Raw genomic sequence first — 14951 nt, forward strand, 5'->3', positions numbered from 1 at the left:
TGGGGCAGGTGCAGCTCCGTGTCTTTCTGTCTTGCTAGGCCTCTGACAGGATCTCACCCCTGTCAGGGACCCTCTGTCTGCAGCTCCGATGTTCCTCCTTTCCCCCTGTCTGCCTGACAGGTGTTGCCTGGGCAAAGCCCAGCCAGCTTCTCTCTAACTTTCTATCCAGCCCACCAGTTTTACCCTTCTGTGAGGAGTGCCCTAGTAGATAGGAGCAAGGCTCCCCCTGGTGGTCTGGAGTGTGAAGTGTGGTGTATGGTTTGTGATACCTGGTAGGAAGATCTCCTTTATTGCCATCAGACGTACTATCACTCCCCCTGGTGGAAGAATGACATCACTGCAATGACCAGGACTCTGGGGCGCTGCGTGTACCCGGCTGCACTCCAGAGGATAAAGAGTACAGTGCGCTGAGTGTGTACAGAGACTTGTTACCGGCGTGTGGTCACGCAGGGAAACTGGTCAGAGGGAAGTTCGGCCTGTGTATTGACTGCATCATATAGCCATGCATTATTAATGGACTGTATGAAGAAGCTGTATACCATATTGACTGTGTGAAGTAACATAATAAAAGAACGTTTTGTTTGAACTTGCTTGGGTCACTGCCGTTTCACTGTGTATGGTCCTACCGCTGCATCACACCTGGCATTGAAAAATTATAATTGGCACTGGCTTTTTTTTAGCACAAGTTACACCCACACACCTCCGTTCTGGTGACTCATAACAGGGCTGGATTTCAGATAACCATAGGATGTGTCTTAGTCTTAAAAAATTACGAGATTCATTTTAGGTTGGCAGGCAGAGCCTCTTTAAGAAAGAAGGAGTGCAGGACAGGGGACACTGTGGTTAGTACACCAGCATCTCTGGTGGGAAAAGGGGCAGCATGCAGAGACGCCAGCATTACAACTGTCCTCACTTCTGCTAGCCATTGGGATTTTCCTTATTTACCTGTTTCCAAATTAGGGGGTCGGCTACTAAAAAGGGTCATGTGAAGGTAGCTAGCTAGATTGCAAACTCTTCCTCCCTTTTCTGGAGATGTCTGTATGTATTTTAAAAAAATTCTATGACAGAAGACCACAATAAGATCCCTGTAAATGTTCTCATAAGAGATCAGCAACATTTTTGTAATTCCAATTCACTAACTTTGCCAATATTCCTAGAAAATTTGATTGAGTAACATGTATGACATTATTCTTTTTTCCCTCACATACTAATGTAATTCACTGCCATGCTGTGCTGTCACACTATGTACAGTTTTTTTAGGCTCTTATGGCTTTCTCTCCCTTTTTCAATGGCTAAGATGTGAGCTTTAACATCCTATCACCATTCTGATTCACAATAAAATAGCTACTGCATTTCCTGCCTCAACTTTTATACAGTCTATGTTAATCCTTCTTGATTGCCTGTTCTACACCATGTGATATGATACCTATGGAAGCCTGCCTGGGGTCATGTGACCCTTCTCTAGTTGATACAATCTTTCTTATTGCAGTGTCAATTTTAGTTGACTTGCACCAATTGAATTACAAACTTCAAATTTGCTGGGTTCAACGAATTCCTAAAAAATTGACAAAAATGTGTTTAGTATTTAATCAATTTGCTCATCTCTAGTTCTCCCCTCTCATCAAAATCAGTATGCAGCTAATCTAGGTTGAGTACCCTTTTTATAGGGTCCCCATAGCAGTTGTAGAGCTTACCAGTATGATATGTACCGTACATGTTGGAGAAGACTGAAGAGAGTTGTGTTTGTCAGGTATGGTAGCAAGTGTAGCTGAAAAGTGATGAATATCATGTAGGGGATGTGAAATGCATGATGTTCTCTTTTCTCCCCAACCCCTTTAAGAATGCAAATGTATGTTATTAATGTGTTCGTACACAGTGGTACTGCTACACATAAAGTGTATTACCACCATGTACAAGAGCATTGCTATAACTCATGTATATTGCTCTACATACATATATATGTTTACATGTTTTGCACACATATAGTTGGTAGGGAAAGTTTGTCCCCAGGCCAGTATAGTGTTAGGGGCGTAGTGTCCATAGTTGTTGGCCACTAGAGGGGGACACTATAGCGTATAAGCAGAATAGGAGGGGCATAGTGGGGTAAGTATAGTTAGAGCTTCCTGGTTTAGTTAGTCAGGGCCTGGAAGCCCATACAGCTCACAGGGCTGCCAGGCCAGGAGTCGCTGTGCCCCATAATGTTATAAGAAAAGGGGCCCAGCACAGTACAGCTATCTAAAGAATTCCTCTAAGAGGAAAGATGCACGGAAGAGCTGCAGTCGCAGCTAAAGGAGCCTGTCCCCAGAGAGAGAGGAGATTGTTCAGCCGGGCAACTTAAGCAAGATGTGGCAGATCTTTGCCTGGGTAGCAGTTCTTAGAACCGGGGCGAAGCGGTGTAGGACTCCCCCCATGTGAGGCAAGAATTCCGGATGGAATAGATTCTGCGGGACTGGAAGATTTGGTCCGACCTGGGGCTGAGCATAGAGAAGGAAAGGACAGAACAGAGACAGAAGAAAAGGTACTGAATGCGATACCCAAAGTGCCTGTTTTGAATGGACTGCGCTGAGTAAACAAGTTGTTATTGAAGTTAAGCCGGAGTGTGCCTCCTTTATTGCGGATCCGTCTGTGAGGAATACATCCCCATACTGGGCAAGTCCAGATGGCGCAGAGAGTCAGCACAGAGGTAACACAGCAAAGAAATGTGAACTTTTACTGGGAAGGGACCAGGGAGTGATCCAAGGACTACTATCGGCCATGATTACCGCCCTGGCTCCCCCTTCCTTCAAGCACATGGAAGCAAATTAGAAACCAGATATTGGCTGGCAAAGAGTAAAAGTATAATGGAACTACAGAATTTTTGGCTTCATTAAGTAACAGTTATAATTAAAGATACAGAGGATGTGTCGACTCTCCTGATATAGAGCTTCTAGTGTTTTGCTTTTACCATTCGTCACACTAAGGTTTTGTAATAAAGTTTATAAAAACCCAAAAATGTTTTTGTTTCATTTTTCTTGTGGTAATCATATATAAATCTGCATGTGATAATCACCTAGGTGCATTTCCAAACAACAGAAAATGTAGCAAATTACTTTCTAAAAGGACACAGGTACTAGAGCAAATCATTAAAATGGATTTGTGGAATTTACACAAAGGATATTACCTCTCGGGAAATCAGGTGAATCACAAATGTGTTTATTGACCAGTCTGACACTCAATTAAATCCTACAAAGGAAACATAAACCTCAAAGGTAAGTGACTACAGCTCCGGTAAACACTGCATGAAATACTGCATAGAAGGTGTATTGTGTAGCATGCTGCTTATATACTCACTAGTGCAGAATGATGCAGGCAGTTGTCAACCATCCACATGTTACATCATCCATTTCTCAAAAAGTGAATATTTTATTCTTAGTTTATTAGTGCTACATATTCAAGAGCGCTCTATCAAGATGACCTGCTTTCACATTTATCCCCGTTCTCCGCTTCAAGACTTATCTCAGATAAGCAATATAGGCAGCCTATTAACCTGTTATATCTATTACAGTATTTTTTTTAAAGTTTGGGTGACCAAAGGAGTACCAATAGCAAACTATGGAGGATGTTCAAAGTCCATGTAGATGTTGAATTTGGTTAAATAAGATCCAATGTGCACAGGGCTGCAAAGCAATAGTGTTAAAGGGAATCTTTCATCAGATTTTTGCAACCTAATCTAACAGCAGCATAATCTAGAGACATAGACCCTGATTTTAGTGATGTGTCACTTATTGGGCTGCTTTCTGTAGACTATTAAACCTGCTACCATGTAGTCCACCAAATTTCTGCACTCGCTATAACCACGTCCCCATGGCCGGTTGGCAGCTTTCCACCTATGTACAGTGTACACATGAAGCTGTCAATCAGTGGTGTGGGTGGGGTTATACACAGCCTTAACATTCAGAGAATTGGTAAATAATAGACAGCAGATAAAACTGTGATTTTATCAAAACTGCAGCAAGCAGCCAAGTAAGTCACACACCACTGGAATCAGGGTCTCTGCCCCTACATTATGCTGTTCACAGATGGGGAAGAAAAAACTCAGTGGCAGATTTTTTTAACAAATAAGTCATCTTGCAACATTTACATTAGTTGATTTATTTTTTGTAATATCTATATATACAGTATATAATTGTCTAAGGGTCTGTTTGTCTGCAACTGAAATCCTGCGTCGCTGATTGATCGCGCCCGGACGGCCTCGACCAATCAGCGTTCATAAATAAACTACATACATATACTAGAATGAGAATAACATGAAGGACAGTCTGTGAGGAAGAGAATAACATGGAGGACAGTCTGTGAGGGAGAGAATAACATGGAGGACAGTCTGTGAGGGAGAGAATAACATGGAGGACAGTTTGTGAGGGAGAAAATAACATGGAGGACAGTCTGTGAGGGAGAGAATAACATGGAGTACAGTCTGTGAGGGAGAGAATAACATGGAGGACAGTCTGTCAGGGAGAGAATAACATGGAGGTCTGTCTGTGAGGGCGAGAATAACATGAAGGACAATCTGTGAGGGAGAGAATAACATAGAGGACAGTGTGTGAGGGAGAGAATAACATGGAGGACAGTCTATGAGGGAGAGAATAACATGGAGGACAGTCTGTGAGGGAGAGAATAACACGGAGGACAGTCTGTGGGGGAGAGAATAACATGGAGGACAGTCTGTGAGGGAGAGAATAAAATGGAGGACAGTCTGTGAGGGAGAAAATAACATGGAGGACAGTCTGTGAGTGAGAGAATAACATGGAGGACAGTCTGTGAGGGAGAGAATAACATGGAGGACAGTCTGTGAGGGAGAGAATAACATGGAGGACAGTCTGTGAGGGAGAGAATAACATGGAGGACAGTGTGTGAGGGAGAGAATAACATGGAGGACAGTCTGTGAGGGAGAGAACAACATGGAGGACAGTGTGTAAGGGAGAGAATAAAAATTTTACCCGTTTTTAAGTTTATCATATGGTAAAATAAATGGTGTCTTTGAAAACTATAAGTCATCCTGTAGAAAACAAGCTGTCATACAGCGATAGATGACTAATAAAGTTTTCACTCTTAAAATAAAGACAGGAGAAAAACAGCCGGCCGCGACCAATCAGCAACAGGCACAGTCCGGCCGCGAATTGGCGCGGGACTTGAACCACGCTTCGCTGATTGGTCGCGCCCGGCCAAGACCAATCAGCGATATTGGCTCGAGATTTAAACCCCGCTGAGCTGATTTGTTGCGCCCGGCCGGCCACGACCAATCAGTGATATTGGCGCGGGATTTAAACACCGCTTAACTGATAATGTATATATTTTACCCGGAAAATCCTGTGTATTCATTGCATTATTCTTAAATCTTCATAGATAAACTACATACATATTCTAGAATACCCGATGCGTTGGAATCGGGCCACCATCTAGTATATATATATACAGTTTTACGCCTTTTGCACATGCTATAGCCATGTCTGTGAAGGGCCATGGAGTCTTGATGACTCTGTGCTACTCCATATGGTACCGTCCAATCTCTCTGCAAGGCATAGCTTTAGGTCAACAATATAGGGTCTGTTTTTATATATCATAATTTTTTTTATTGAATTGTGACAGAAAATTGTTGTATGCTTCTGTGTGATTCAGAGGATTATGGAGGTAGAGTGAGGTCCTGTGGAAGTCTATGGTGACCTTATTATGGATTCCTATAACTCCGAGCAGAACCAGATGATCATTTAATGTGATTAAGAAGGATGAGAGGGTAGAGCAGAAAAATAAGACATGTTTGAGTCAACATCCGCTCTTTTTGGTCCTTTGGGATATAAGCCAACACTGGAGGTGTTTGGTACTTTCTCCATGGAAAACGTATGCATATTAGGGTTTACCGAGCAAACCTGTCTATGAGAGCAGTGGAAGATACATCATCCGAGCTTCAATCATTGACAAGATCTAAAATTGTATAAAACTCTCCCCTGACTTGCCAAGATTTTTTCCTGTATTCAGAAGGTTCCACTGAAACACACGTTTGTATGTTGCTTGACACTTGAACCATATTGTATAAAGAAGGCGATGATTATCAAAGCTGCTTGCTCATACCTCCTGCTCCCTCTTTTACACACCTACATGCTACCATTTGAATTTTTAAAGAGCTGTCAATAATTCAGGGACCTCATAAGTAGACGAGGGACCCTACCGAGAAGTGTTAACTAGCAATAACTACACTATGTCATTAGCAAACACATTATTAACTCTGTCATCATTATTCTTTGTTTTTCCTTGGAAATTGTTCAATAGAACAAATGAACCTTTTAAGATGTTGGTAGATCAGTGATCTGATACACTGAATACTGTCGATGTACTACATGGACTGGGTATAGCTTTCTTTCTCCATATTATGGATCAAATTCATGGAATTTTCTAATGTCATGACTGACAACATTTTTTTGCTTTTGACTCCTCAACTTCTGTCAGCTATAAGTTTTTTTCTTTATAGTTCTGTAACTATTTCAGGCCATGTTTCTGTGGTATGCATTATATTTTTAGGTATTGTTTTGAGGTAAATATATAGAGTTTTAGAGGATTTTTAGTCCTCTTTTTATTGCTTTGCTATTACGTTTAGTGTTAGGACTCGCAAGTGTGAGGACCCTTGACGCGGGTGCGAGCTTGCATATCTTGGCCAAGATATCGACCAATACCTCACATATTTATACTAGCTATTGAACCCGTTCTACGCCCGGGTGGCGAGCATTTATATTGGAATATGGTCTCCATCCTGGTATGTGCTGCTCCCATCCTGTCATATGCTGCTCCATCCTGCGCCCCCATCCTGTCATGTGCTGCTCCACCGTGTCATGTGCTGCTCCATCCTGCGCCCCCATCCTGTCATGTGCCACTCCACCGTGTCATGTGCTGCTCCATCCTCATCCCCATCCTGTCATGTGCTCCCATCCTGCGCCCCCATCCTATCACGTGCTGCTCCATCCTGCGCCCCCATCAGTGCGGGCGGCTGTGCTGAGTGCGGGCGGCTGTGCTGAGTGCGGGCGGCTGTGCTGAGTGCGGGCGGCTGTATGTGGCTGTGCTGAGTGCGGGCGGCTGTATGTGACGTGGCTGTGCTGGGTGCGGGCGGCTGTGCTGGGTGCGGCAGCTGTGCTGGGTGCAGCGGCTGTGCTGGGTGCGGCGGCTGTGCGTGGCTGTAGGCGGCTGTGCGTGGCTGTGCTGGGTGCGGCGGCTGTGCGTGGCTGTGGGCGGCTGTGCTGGGTGCGGCGGCTGTCCGTGGCTGTAGGCGGCTGTGGGCGGCTGTGCGTGTCTGTGCTGGGTGCGGAGGCTGTGCGTGGCTGTGGCGGCTGTGCGTGGCTGTGCTGGGTGCGGCGGCTGTGCTGGGTGCGGCGGCTGTGCTGGGTGCGGCGGCTGTGCTGGGTGCGGCGGCTGTGCTGGGTGCGGCGGCTGTGCTGGGTGCGGCGGCTGTGCTGGGTGCGGCGGCTGTGCTGGGTGCGGCGGCTGTGCTGGGTGCGGCGGCTGTGGGTGGCTGTGCTGGGTGCAGCGGCTGTGCTGGGTGCGGCGGCTGTGCGTGGCTGTGGGCGGCTGTGCTGGGTGCGGCGGCTGTGCTGGGTGCGGCGGCTGTGCTGGGTGCGGCGGCTGTCCGTGGCTGTGGTCGGCTGTGCGTGGCTGTGGGCGGCTGTGGGAGGCTGTGCTGGGTGCGGCGGCTGTGCATGGCTGTGCTGGGTGCGGCGGATGTGCTGGGTGCGGCGGCTGTGGGTGGCTGTGCTGGGTGCGGCGGCTGTGCGTGGCTGTGCTGGGTGCGGCGGCTGTGGTCGGCTGTGCTGGGTGCGGCGGCTGTGCGTGGCTGTGGGCGGCTGTGCTGGGTGCGGCGGCTGTGCGTGGCTGTGGTCGGCTGTGCTGGGTGCGGCGGCTGTGCGTGGCTGTGGGCGGCTGTGCTGGGTGCGGCGGCTGTGCGTGGCTGTGGTCGGCTGTGCTGGGTGCGGCGGCTGTGCGTGGCTGTGGGCGGCTGTGCGTGGCTGTGGGCGGCTGTGCTGGGTGCGGCGGCTGTGCGTGGCTGTGGTCGGCTGTGCTGGGTGTGGCGGCTGTGCGTGGCTGTGGGCGGCTGTGCGTGGCTGTGGGCGGCTGTGCTGGGTGCGGCGGCTGTGTGTGGCTGTGGGCGGCTGTGCTGGGTGCGGCGGCTGTGCTGGGTGCGGCGGCTGTGCTGGGTGCGGCGGCTGTCCGTGGCTGTGGGCGGCTGTGCGTGGCTGTGGGAGGCTGTGCGTGGCTGTGGGAGGCTGTGCTGGGTGCGGCGGCTGTGCGTGGCTGTAGGCGGCTGTGCGTGGCTGTGGCGGCTGTGCTGGGTGCGGCGGATGTGCTGGGTGCGGCGGCTGTGCTGGGTGCGGCGGCTGTGGGTGGCTGTGCTGGGTGCGGCGGCTGTGCGTGGCTGTGCTGGGTGCGGCGGCTGTGGTCGGCTGTGCTGGGTGCGGCGGCTGTGGTCGGCTGTGCTGGGTGCGGCGGCTGTGCGTGGCTATGGGTGGCTGTGGGCGGCTGTGCTGGGTGCGGCGGCTGTGCGTGGCTGTGGTCGGCTGTGCGTGGCTGTGGCGGCTGTGCTGGGTGCGGCGGATGTGCTGGGTGCGGCGGATGTGCTGGGTGCGGCGGCTGTGGGTGGCTGTGCTGGGTGCGGCGGCTGTGCGTGGCTGTGCTGGGTGCGGCGGCTGTGGTCGGCTGTGCTGGGTGCGGCGGCTGTGGTCGGCTGTGCTGGGTGCGGCGGCTGTGCGTGGCTATGGGTGGCTGTGGGCGGCTGTGCTGGGTGCGGCGGCTGTGCGTGGCTGTGGTCGGCTGTGCTGGGTGCGGCGGCTGTGCGTGGCTGTGGGCGGCTGTGCGTCGCTGTGGGCGGCTGTGCTGGGTGCGGCGGCTGTGCGTGGCTGTGGTCGGCTGTGCTGGGTGCGGCGGCTGTGCGTCGCTGTGGGCGGCTGTGCTGGGTGCGGCGGCTGTGCGTCGCTGTGGGCGGCTGTGCTGGGTGCGGCGGCTGTGCTGGGTGCGGCGGCTGTGCGTGGCTGTGGTCGGCTGTGCTGGGTGCAGCGGCTGTGCGTGGCTGTGGTCGGCTGTGCTGGGTGCGGCGGCTGTGCGTGGCTGTGGGCGGCTGTGCTGGGTGCGGCGGCTGTGCGTGGCTGTGGGCGCCTGTGCGTGGCTGTGGGCGCCTGTGCGTGGCTATGGTCGGCTGTGCTGGGTGCGGCGGCTGTGCTGGGTGCGGCCATTTTCTTGGTCCTGCTCCCGGAGTCGGCGCCTGCGCAGTCCGCGCTTTCCGGCGCCATTTTCTTGAAGACACTGCAATGTGTCTTCAAGAAAATGGCGCCGGAAAGCGCGGACTGCGCAGGCGCCGATTCCGGGAGCAGGGGGACAGTCACGGCCCGGAAGCGCGTCGGTGGAACGGGTCAGGTAAGTATACTCACCCTCCGCCTCCTGGCTCGTCCCTGCTTGTCCGGTGGAGATCGCGGTGTGCGTTCAGCGCTTACGCATACCGCGATCTCCTGGGAGCGTCGCTCTGTGCGGTCCAGACTGCGCCGGCGCTTGCGCTTGCGCAGTCTATAGAGGCTTCGGACAGAGTGACGCTCCCAGCGTTATATTATAGATGTGTTTTTTGAGTGTCATTTTTCAGGGAGCAGCAAGGCCCAGTATTTTTGACCCTGTAAACTAAGGGTACCGTCACACAGTGGCATTTTTATCGCTACGACGGCACGATTCATGACGTTCTATCGATATAGTTACGATCTCGCAGTGTCTGACACGCAGCAGCGATCAGGGACCCTGCTGAGAATCGTACGTCGTAGCAGATCGTTTGGAACTTTCTTTCGTTGCTGGATCTCCCGCTGTCATCGCTGGATCGTTGTGTGTGACAGCGATCCAGCGATGCGTTCGCTTGTAACCAGGGTAAACATCGGGTTACTAAGCGCAGGGCCGTGCTTAGTAACCCGATGTTTACCGTGGTTACCAGCGTAAAAGTAAAAAAACAAAAACCGTACATACTCACCATCTGATGTCCGTCAGGTCCTTTGCCGTCTGCTTCCCGCTCTGACTGTCTGCCGGCCGGAAAGTGAGAGCAGATCACAGCGGTGACGTCACCGCTGTGCTCTGCTCTCACTGTACGGCCGGATCTCAGTCAGAGCGGGAAGCAGACGGCAAGGGACCTGACGGACATCAGATGGTGAGTATGTACGTTTTTTTTTTTTTTACTTTTACGCTGGTAACCACGGTAAACATCGGGTTACTAAGCGCGGCCCTGCGATTAGTAACCCGATGTTTACCCTGGTTACCAGCGAACCTCGGCATCGTTGGTCGCTGGAGAGCGGTCTGTGTGACAGCTCCCCAGCGACCACACAACGACTTACCAACGATCACGGCCAGGTCGTATCGCAGGTCGTGATCGTTGGTAAATCGTATAGTGAGACGGTACCCTTAGGTGACTGCTCTCTGGGGTGCACTTAGATAGTGCTAGGCAGCCCGTCTAATCTTACAGTATGGGCGTCACTAATAGACTGTAAGCCAAACACTGCGCATTACCTGTGTGTGTGATCAGCGCCCTATACAGGCCTCTATTGTGCAATCATATACTAAGAAGTCACCCCCTCCATGAATTGGTAGGTTGTGAGTGGCTGCCTCATCAGTATTTTGTACCTGTGTTGATCTTTACTACATGGATTTGCTGCATTTGCTCGGAGACCTGGGCAGGTAAACACTGCAGCCCCTTTTTTGCTATAGTAAATATCTAGTAGTAGTATTTCATGGTGCATTATTCTGCATAATGCAATATTGGCAATATTTTTTTTTTTAAAACGTAAAAATAAGTGTAAAGATTATGATATTAAATATATTTGACTTGTTTTTCACTTTGATTAAATAAAACTGAATCCTCTGATTCCAGATTTATTCAACCAGGTTGTAGGAGCTAAGGTGTTCTAGTTGGATTTAAGTGGGGCCTATAACCTGGTTAGAATCAGGGAAGGGGATGAATGGAAAACGGCGTTCAATACCCCTAAGGGACATTACGAAAGTCTGGTTATGCCTTTCGATCTGATCAATGCACCAACTGTGTTCCAACATTTCTGTAGCGCCCCCACTGCCGCAGGGCCGAGGGGTACCCGGTACCGGGCCTCTGAGTCTCTGCTCTGGGGTTGTCACGGTGGCTAGGCCCCGGTCCGTGACCCTGCCGAGGGGCGCACAGTAAAATGGTAGGGATCGGTGTAAATGGATGATGATGATAGTGGCGCAGTGCGGTACAGTTGTGGGGTGCAGGTCGTGGTAAATAACGAGGACACCAAGTTTGCAGTCTCTTTACCTCTTTACTGAAGATCTCTGGGTCCTCAGTCCGGAATCCGGATAACCAGGCTGCGCAAGTCCGGCCGGTCCAATGGCACCTCCAGAGTTCTCTTAGCAGGTGGAAATCTGTGCCTTCCTTCTAGCGCTATGTGTTGCGGTCCTTCCCTGCTGTGCTTACGGAAAGTCCCCACAACTGTTGTGTCTGTTTCTTAAGTTCCCTCACAACTCGATTAGATGATGTTCTGCTAATCCTCCGTCCCTCCCTGATGTTACGGTTGGGACGGCACCCGTTTGACGGGTAGGCTCGGAGCTCTTCTGGGACCCTAGAGTCGCCCCTCTCCACAAGTTGCCCCCCAAGACTGCATAGGTGATTTAAGTGAGACAGCCCGCCTTAGACTGACTGTCCTGCCGCTGTTTAGAGTATTGCTTGAAGCTGAATATTGTGATACTCCCTCGGCGTTCCGGCCACCGGTTGTGCGCCTCAGTAGGATGTTGCCTCAGTCTTACAGCACGACTCCTACTGGTGTTCGCCTTATTGCTTTGATCTCGTTTCTCACTCAGCACAATCTATCTCGCTTCTGATCCTTCCTTGGGCACCGCCGCTATCCTGAGCAGGCACGGTCCCGTTACGTTCGCTCAAGTTGCCAAGCCTCTGCCAGGATCCCACCCCTGACAGAGACCCTACTGTATCTTCCCCCACAACACCCTCTGCCACAAGGTGTTGCCTGGTTCCAACCCAGTCAGCTTTCTCTCTAACTTCCTGCCTGACCCCCAGTTTTACCAGTGTGTGAGGAGTGGCCTAATGAATAGAACCCTTAGCTCCCCCTGGAGGCCCGGCGGTGAAATGTATTGGTGTCTGTGATACCTGATCAGATGAACTCCTTCAGTGCCATCAGACGTACCATAGCTCCCCTTAGTGGCGGAGCCACAGTACTGCAACGACCAGGACTCTGGGGCGCTGCATTTCACTAATGATATTTTCCACCATTTGGTGGGTAGGTTTGTGGTGGTCTATTTGGATGATATTTTGGATATTCACCTGATGTGGAGACACATTGGGGGCATGTTAAACAAGTGTTTCAGATATTAAGTGATAACAAGGTTTACGACAAACTAGACAAATGTGTTTTCATCGTCCAGGAGGTTCAGTTTTTGGTGTACCCATTGTCATCTTCGAGTTTTGGGATGTGTCATGGTTCCCAATGGCAGGGGAACGTCAGGACACATAAATAACGAACGAGCTCTTGGGTGATGGAATCTCGAGCTGACCGTGAGCTAAACCTACCACACAACTAATAGTGGCCGGGGGGCGTGCCTACGTTTTATCCCTAGACGTCTCTCGCCAGCCGGAGAACTAACTTACCCTAGTAGAGGAAAAAACAGACCTGGCTTACCTCTAGGGAAATTCCCCCAAAAAGGAGACAGAAGCCCCCCACATATATTGACGGTGAGTTCAGAGGAAAGGACATACGCAGTATGAAGGTAGGTTCAGCAAAGCGAGGTCCGCTTACTAGATAGTAGAAAGATACAAAAGGGAACTGCACGGTCAGCTGAAAACCCTTTTAAAATACCATCCTGAAATTACTTTAAAACTCATGTGTCAACTCATGACACCGGAGTGGTAATTTCAGCGCACAAGAGCTTCCAGCTACAGAGAAAGACTTAACTGTAAACTGGAACAAAAATGCAAACAAACTTAGGACTAAGAGTCCAACTTAGCTGATCAGTAGTCTAGGAGCAGGAACATGCAACAGAAAGGCTCTGGTTACATTGATGGCCGGCAAGGCAATGACTGAAGAGCAGGATTAAATAGGAACTCCCCACTACTGATGAAAACAGGTGAACTGAGAAAGAAAACACACCCGAGTCACCAGTACCACTAGCCACCACCAGAAGGAGCCCAAAAGCAGATTCACAACAGTACCCCCCCCCTCAAGGAGGGGGCACCGAACCCTCACAAGAACCACCAGGGCGATCCGGATGAGCCCTATGAAAGGCACGAACCAAATCAGAGGCGTGAACATCAGAAGCAGTTACCCAAGAATTATCTTCTTGACCATAGCCCTTCCACTTAACCAGATATTGTAGTCTGCATCTGGAAATACGGGAGTCCAAGATTTTCTCTACAACATACTCCAATTCACCCTCAACCAGCACAGGAGCAGGAGGCTCGGTAGAAGGAACAACCGGCACCTCATACCTCCGCAACAACGACCGATGGAAGACATTATGGATAGCGAAAGATGCCGGAAGGTCTAAACGAAAGGATACAGGGTTAAGAATCTCCAAAATCCTATAAGGACCGATGAACCGAGGCTTAAACTTAGGAGAAGAAACCCTCATAGGAACAAAACGGGAAGACAACCACACCAAGTCCCCAACACGAAGACGAGGACCGACACGACGACGGCGGTTAGCAAAATGCTGAGTCTTCTCCTGGGACAACTTCAAATTGTCCACCACCTGTCCCCAAATCCGATGCAACCTATCCACCATAGTATCCACTCCAGGACAATCCGAAGACTCCACCTGACCGGAAGAAAAACGAGGGTGAAACCCCGAATTGCAAAAGAAAGGGGAAACCAAAGTGGCAGAACTAGCCCGATTATTGAGGGCAAACTCTGCCAACGGCAAAAAGGCAACCCAGTCATCCTGATCCGCAGACACAAAACACCTCAAATAAGTCTCCAAGGTCTGATTAGTTCGCTCAGTCTGGCCATTAGTCTGAGGATGGAACGCAGACGAAAAAGACAAATCAATGCCCATCCTAGCACAGAATGCCCGCCAAAATCTAGACACGAACTGGGTCCCCCTGTCAGAAACGATATTTTCTGGAATACCATGCAAGCGAACCACATTTTGAAAAAACAGAGGAACCAATTCGGAAGAGGAAGGCAACTTCGGCAAGGGTACCAAATGAACCATCTTTGAAAAACGGTCACACACCACCCAGATGACAGACATTTTCTGAGAAGCAGGGAGATCAGAAATAAAATCCATAGAGATGTGAGTCCAAGGCCTCTTCGGAATAGGCAAGGATAACAACAATCCGCTAGCCCGAGAACAACAAGGCTTGGCCCGAGCACAAACATCACAAGACTGCACAAAAACTCGTACGTCTCGAGACAGGGAAGGCCACCAGAAGGACCTAGCCACCAAATCCCTAGTGCCAAAGATTCCAGGATGACCTGCCAACGCAGAAGAATGAACCTCCGAGATGACTCTACTGGTCCAATCATCAGGAACAAACAGTCTACCAGGCAGGCAACGATCAGGTCTATCCGCCTGAAACTCCTGCAAAGCCCGTCGCAGGTCTGGGGAAACAGCAGATAATATCACCCCATCCTTAAGGATACCTGTAGGTTCAGAATCACCAGGGGAATCAGGCTCAAAACTCCTAGAAAGGGCATCTGCCTTCACATTTTTAGAACCTGGTAGGTATGAGACCACAAAATTAAACCGAGAGAAAAACAACGACCAACGCGCCTGTCTAGGATTCAGGCGCTTGGCAGACTCAAGATAAATCAGATTCTTGTGATCGGTCAATACCACCACCTGATGTCTAGCCCCCTCCAGCCAATGACGCCACTCCTCAAAAGCCCACTTCATAGCCAAAAGCTCCCGATTACCAATATCATAGTTTCGCT

Source organism: Ranitomeya variabilis, chromosome 1, assembly GCF_051348905.1.
Source record: "Ranitomeya variabilis isolate aRanVar5 chromosome 1, aRanVar5.hap1, whole genome shotgun sequence".
Taxonomy (NCBI): Eukaryota; Metazoa; Chordata; class Amphibia; order Anura; family Dendrobatidae; genus Ranitomeya; species Ranitomeya variabilis.